The sequence below is a fragment of the Malaclemys terrapin genome, chromosome 11 (genome assembly GCF_027887155.1).
Source record: "Malaclemys terrapin pileata isolate rMalTer1 chromosome 11, rMalTer1.hap1, whole genome shotgun sequence".
Taxonomy (NCBI): domain Eukaryota; kingdom Metazoa; phylum Chordata; order Testudines; family Emydidae; genus Malaclemys; species Malaclemys terrapin.
The window spans coordinates 4,720,653-4,726,652 of NC_071515.1; the positions used below are offsets into that span (position 1 = coordinate 4,720,653).

The following is a 6,000-nucleotide window of genomic DNA, read 5'->3' on the forward strand; positions in this document are numbered from 1 at the left end:
ATTCCCAGCTATAATTAAGCCGCTTGAGTTTAATAAGGCACATTTTGGTTGCTTCTTTCCTCTTGCTATTTCAACCAGCTGGAGGAAAGGACACATTCCTTGTCGCAGAATGTTGGTCCGCTGGTTGTGCTGCCTTCCAGTCCTGGGGGGGATCTGCAGGGTGGGTGAGATGAAAACTCTCAGTGGGGACTCAAGTAGCCTCTGCTCTCACTGGTGCAAGACGGCTTGTGGATTTGATTTTCACTAGAGCAACCTCTTTGCTACCCGGCATTATGGTCTCGATTCAGCAGTGAACCTAAGCCAGTGCTTAATGTTAAGCCTGGAATGGTCCCACAATAGGATTGCTCAAGTGCTTAGAAGTTCAGCTCATGCTTAAGTGCTCTGTGGAATCAGCGCATATGGGACACACTGAATTGAAGACGCACCCTCTCGGCTGAATGGTAGATTGTAGGGCAAATCCTTAGTTGGTGCAAATGGTTAACAGAGCTAGAATTTACACCAGCCTTAGATCTGCCCCAAAGGCGGCATGTGAAATAACATTAGGCTAACCTGCTGGAACATGTGAATTTACTTTCAAGCCCAGACAGTATGGGGGTGCACGTGCTGTGTCAACCCCCCCTTCTCAGAGGCCTTTGAGCCCGGGTCAACACACTCATGCTCACGCCGAGGCACTAAAAGTAGATGTTGCAGCTCGGACTGGAGCTCAGGGGTCTCTGAAGCCTGGGGAGGGAAGTGGCCTTCAGAGCCCAAAGCACAACCTCAAAGTGCTGTCTACACAGCTAGTTTTAGTGCAGTAGCGCCAGCCCTGTGAGCCTGAGTCTGCTGACCCAGCTGGGAGTCCCACTGCTGCGGGCTGTGTAAACATACCTTCTGTGCTCTAATTCCCCATCTGTAACGTAGGAACAACACCTTCCTACCTCACAGGGGTGTTGTGAGGGTGAATATATGAAAGACGGCAAGGTGCTCAGATGCTACAATAACGGGGAGCCATACAACTATCTTGAATAGACAGAGGTTTGCCCAAGTTGAGGCCAATAGTGACTGTATTTACTGAAAAGCTATTTACAGCTAGAAAAGAAAATCTTCAACTATAGAAAACCATAGCCCTGATCAAAGGGGTACAAATGAATTAAGCTTCTTTTTAAAAAGAGAACTTTCCCATTCATACTGATTTTTAATGTATCGGTTTTTAAATCATTTCCATGAAAATAGTTTGTGTTTGCATTCAATCGGTTCCCTGCAGCACTGTAACCCAAGCCCCACAACAAAAGGAAACTGCTAGGAAACCGACAACCGGGGCTGGGATGTGTGAAATTGCCTAGCAGCTTTCCCGCTATTGTCTCAGTTGAGAGAAATTAAAAAAGTAAATTCCAATATTTTAAAGTAGTGGACAGTGAATTTGTTTAAAAAAAAAAAATCACTCCCTTTAATAATCGACGTCCTGATTCAAGAAAGCATTTCTATCCAGCACAGCACATAAGCATGTGCTTAAAGTTAAGCATGTGCTTAAATTCTTTCCTGAATTTACATCCTAAAGTATTATTAGCAGCACAGGTGCAATTATTTTTTTTTTTAACCTGACAGTGTCCCTTTAAAGACATGAGCATTGGATCTTAGGCCTGGTCTACACTGGGGGGGGAGGGAGGGAGAGGGGAGAATCGATCTAAGATACGCAACTTCAGCTACGAGAATAGCGTAGCTGAAGTTGACGTATCTTAGATCGAATTTAAATTACTTACTTCGTGTCCTCTCAGCACGCCGCGGCTCCCCCGTCGACTTTGCTTCCGCCTCTCGCCGAGCTGGAGTTCAGCAGTCGACGGGAGAGCGATCGGGGATCTATTTATCACGTCTACACTACATGCGATAAATCGATCCCCGATAGATCGATCGCTACCCGCCGATCCGTCGGGTAGTGTAGACGTACCCTAGACGCATGAGATATTTTGGCTAGAAATTCTCATGGTTAGTGCACCTCTTAAATGTATTTGCTTTCAGGAGGCGTCACTCATGTTAGGCCCCAACTTACTTCTGTTTCACACAGTTTTGGTGTCCTCTTGCTTAAATTACTGAAAATGATTTGTATCAGAAATAAAGACCTATGAAGCTGAGCCTGCAGAAAGAGTTGGCTACACTAAAGGGAGGAATCCCCCAGACTTGTTAAACGTCCCACATGGCAATTTTTTTATATTCTTCATTTTTGTCTTTGACACACATTACATCCTGCATTTGGGCTTTGGAAGATGCAGCGATATAGCGTCTAAAGAATGCTTCATTTCTAACCTCCGATTATGGAAAGGAAATCAATACACAGGTGATAAGATAAATACTTCAACTCCTCAGCTGTCTGTGTGCCATTCACATGCTAGTCTTTGATCTAACGTACAGTAACTAATTCAGTTATGTACTTAAGTCTTCTGGAATACGTACATTAAGATTAGACTCGCACAAGGATAAGATAATACGTGCCCGATTCTCAGACGTGCTGAGCTCCCATTAGCTTCAATGTGGGAGGTCAGCAATTCTGGAAATGAAACCTCTTTGGGAGAGTACCCAACAGTTTCTGGAAGAAGCAGGTGCAATCAAGGAAAGCCTAATATCATTGCCTTAAAGTTGGTTTGAGTGAAACAAAATCTTTTCCAACATGTCTTCCCCTAAGAGAAGAAACTAATGCTTATTGGACCTAATGATTAAATTAAAAAAACAAGAAAAGTAAGCAGCATTACTGTAAAACTGCAGCGTTTTGAATCATTAAAACTCTAGAATATCATAGTTTCGTTATATGGTAATAGCTGAACATATACTGTAGTGTCTGTTAGCATTTACATGATAAAATCAGCTATACTGGGTTTAAAACTCAAACACATGGGCTTGTTCATACAGGAAAATTATTCCAGAATAAGGTCAGGTATACATTTAAAGTGAAATAGCTATTCTGGAATAACTCCATGTTTGGACATTTTATTCCAGAATCTGGTGGTTTGAAATCTGAACAGTAATTGTACCTTTTTGGCTCAGCAAAGCTTTAAAATAGGAAGGCCTGAAAACCCCACAATTGTTTTGCTTTCATAAGCCTTGCCGAGGAGTGGGGCCTTTTATAATTTTGGGAGAATTATGTAAAGAGTTGTTTTAAAAAGTATATAATGATCAAGGTTCACAGAACATAATTTCTAGGTAATAGTTCTTCTTAACCATGCATGTTTTTATAAAATTATAAACGAGGGGGGGGAGGGAATAACTGATGGGGTGACAAAAAGTGAAGGAGGAAGACACGGCACAGGCGAAATGGCTTCAGACCTTCATTGTTCTTTTAAAGACTTTTGAGGCAGAAGAATTGTTCTCTGGAAATCACAGGACACTGGCAGGGTGTCAAGTAGACGTCATCAATATGTACTCAGAACTATTTTAAATAATATCTACTCTCTCACACACCCTCCTCCCCCACATTCACGCCCTCCCCTTTAGGAATGTGTTAATATTTGCAAATCATTACCAGTCTGCGGCGTGCTGTACTTAAGAACCACAGGATCAATAAAAATATCCGTGCTTGGAAGCAACAGCGTTGTTCCCTCGCTGGATGGTTGGGAATGGTTCTCCATTTAAAGACTCAGTAGCAAAAGACAGATAGAAGGTAAAGGAAGGGCCCAGTCTGGCATGGTGCGAGGTGCCTTCTATGTGCCCTCGGTTGCCAATGAAGACAGCAGGATTTGCGGGCACCCCGCATCTGCTAGGATCCATTAAGTGGCATCCTGTAAATTCAACAATTGTTGATCTCCAAAAATGAAACTAAGCTCCCCTCTAGACAAGGGCCAGGAGTAGGTTTCGTTTGAAACGATAAAAACTAAGAGATTGAGAGACTTCAAAGAAAGTTACTTCCCACTGCCCCAGTGGTTTTATAGGGGTCAGCCCTACATGGGGCAGATTAGATAGCCACTCTGTTAACAATAATGGGAGTTGCCCCGTTTATTCTGCTTACATGATGCTAAAAATTAACCCGTTGGGGCACGATCCCCTACATCATGCACACCTTGTGGCTCTATTAAAGTCAACAGGAGTGTGGAGGCAAAAGTAGGCAGGATTATATCTTGAATGGATTCTAGATCTATTCTAGATTCTAGGAATGGTTTATAAGCTTCCATGAAGATCTATTAATAATTAATACTGCATTGCAAATGAAATTACCACACACGCACAAAGTAATGATCCGTACATTTTCAGAGATTGCACTAGATTTACCCACACAGCTTCAGCTGAAATCAATAGGCCATCCAGTACGTGGACAATTCCTCCATTGATAGGGAAGCAAGGCTATGTCTTAAACCCATGGGAGCATGGAGATTCAGTCAGAGGAAACTGCCCTGCTTCCCACAGCAGGCTCTTCTGAAAGTTCAGCTAAAGAAGGGCGCCTCCAGCCACGCGGACAGGGTGACCAGACAGCAAGTGTAAAAAATCGGGACGGGGTGGGGGGTAATAGGAGCCTATATAAGAAAAAACCCCAAATATCAGGACAGTCCCTATAAAATCGGGACATCTGGTCACCCTACACGTGGATGACATGGAGTGCATGTGAAATTTAACGAACACACTTTAAATTGGCATTTTGCAGCCTCAGGCTGGGTATCTGCCGTAATATTGAAGAGCGACATAATTTCCGAGGCCTGCTCGAAGGGCGTTCAATGTCAGGGGAGCATACACCGGTTTCCACTGTTCTTTCCTGCTGATTAAACTAGCATAGGACTTTGGGGTACGTTCCAGGCAGGGCTGCGATAACTGGACTGTACTTCTGGACAAAGTTTAGCCTCTCTGCTTTACAGGTTAATCCAGAATGTAGCTCTCTTTCTTTCTGGAAAGTTTACTTGCTTTGAGCACCACCCCTCCCAAAATAAAACAGGTATTTCTCTCCCTCCTCTCTCCAGACACCATTCTTACCTTTGCTGCTGTCAACATCCTTCACTTGCCCTATCAATTGCAGCAGCAGGGCAGTGCTGGTGATTGCTACAGGGCAGGGAAACTCTCAGCTTAAGAACCGTATTGATTAGCAATAGGCACCCTCAGTCCCTTTCCGACCAGATCCCCGGTTGAACCCCCTCAGAACCGATCATGAGAAGGGGAAGTTGCACTTTACCTTGTGAAGAGCTGCAGCCGATGCTTTGATCTCCCTGTCTGGCTCGGTGGCAATCCAGTCCTAGGGGGTGGAGTAAAAATATGTTTCTGTCACATGCTGGATTCCCATCCTCTGCCCTGGGGCTGGGCAGAACCACAGAACCAACCACCTACTCGGTGCACGGCGATCACATGGGCCGATTAGTGCTTCAGAGTCAACTTCCTCCGAGCAAAGCAGCTGCAGCCGCCGCTGCAGAGACGCGCTGAGCTGGGGGGACCCTGCCCACAGGACTCCCCTCCCCCCCCAAGTCAGTTTCCCAGGAGGAGCCACTCTTCGGAGATTGCAATAAAGTGTAAGGGGAATAGACAGGAAATAGGGGGCCAAATGCAACCCTGGTGTAACTCTGTTGAAGTTACACCAGAGAGGAATTTGGCCCAGGCACTTCAAATAACAGACACTATCCTATTGGCAAAGTTGGAATGCCTTTCCAAAAAATAAAATTCAAAAACCCCAAGGGAAAGGGAAATATTTGCCAATTTTGAACGAGCTGAGAAAAGACCCAGGGTTTTCAGTCTTGGAAATCTTGTGACTTGAAAGCAGGTGATTGCATAAGAGAAGAAAAATATAAAGGAACATACAAAAAAACCAACCAGCCAAACAACAACAACAAAAACCAAAACAAAACCCCAGCATCACTCACACACAGAAAATCCAAGGTCTTTAGGCTTTGGAGGAAAAAAAAAAATCAAGTTAAAGTGACTGTGTGTAGTGGTATCTGCATCATGCTGGGGCTTATTGCGAGAGAAATAAGCATGGGTTAGTTCTGTCTCCATTTTTTAAAACTAAATTTGTCCCAAGCTTGGGAAATATTGAATAGAGTTGAGTCTGCAGCATGCGAT

General features: G+C 44.1%; 1 protein-coding gene across 5 annotated transcripts in view; it reads right to left on the minus strand.

Moving 5' to 3' along the window:
- Positions 1–5,308, minus strand: part of MLPH (melanophilin) — an 85,253-nt gene extending 79,945 nt beyond the window's left edge. For 2 of the 5 annotated variants that reach the window (XM_054044120.1, XM_054044119.1), the window contains exon 1: positions 5,123–5,308. The gene's annotated coding sequence lies outside the window, so the exon portion shown is untranslated. Of the gene's footprint in view, positions 1–4,926; positions 5,027–5,122 lie in introns of those variants that run through there. The other 3 variants (XM_054044117.1, XM_054044121.1, XM_054044118.1) reach the window with 3 other exon arrangements.
- Between the last annotated feature and the right edge of the window lie 692 nt (positions 5,309–6,000).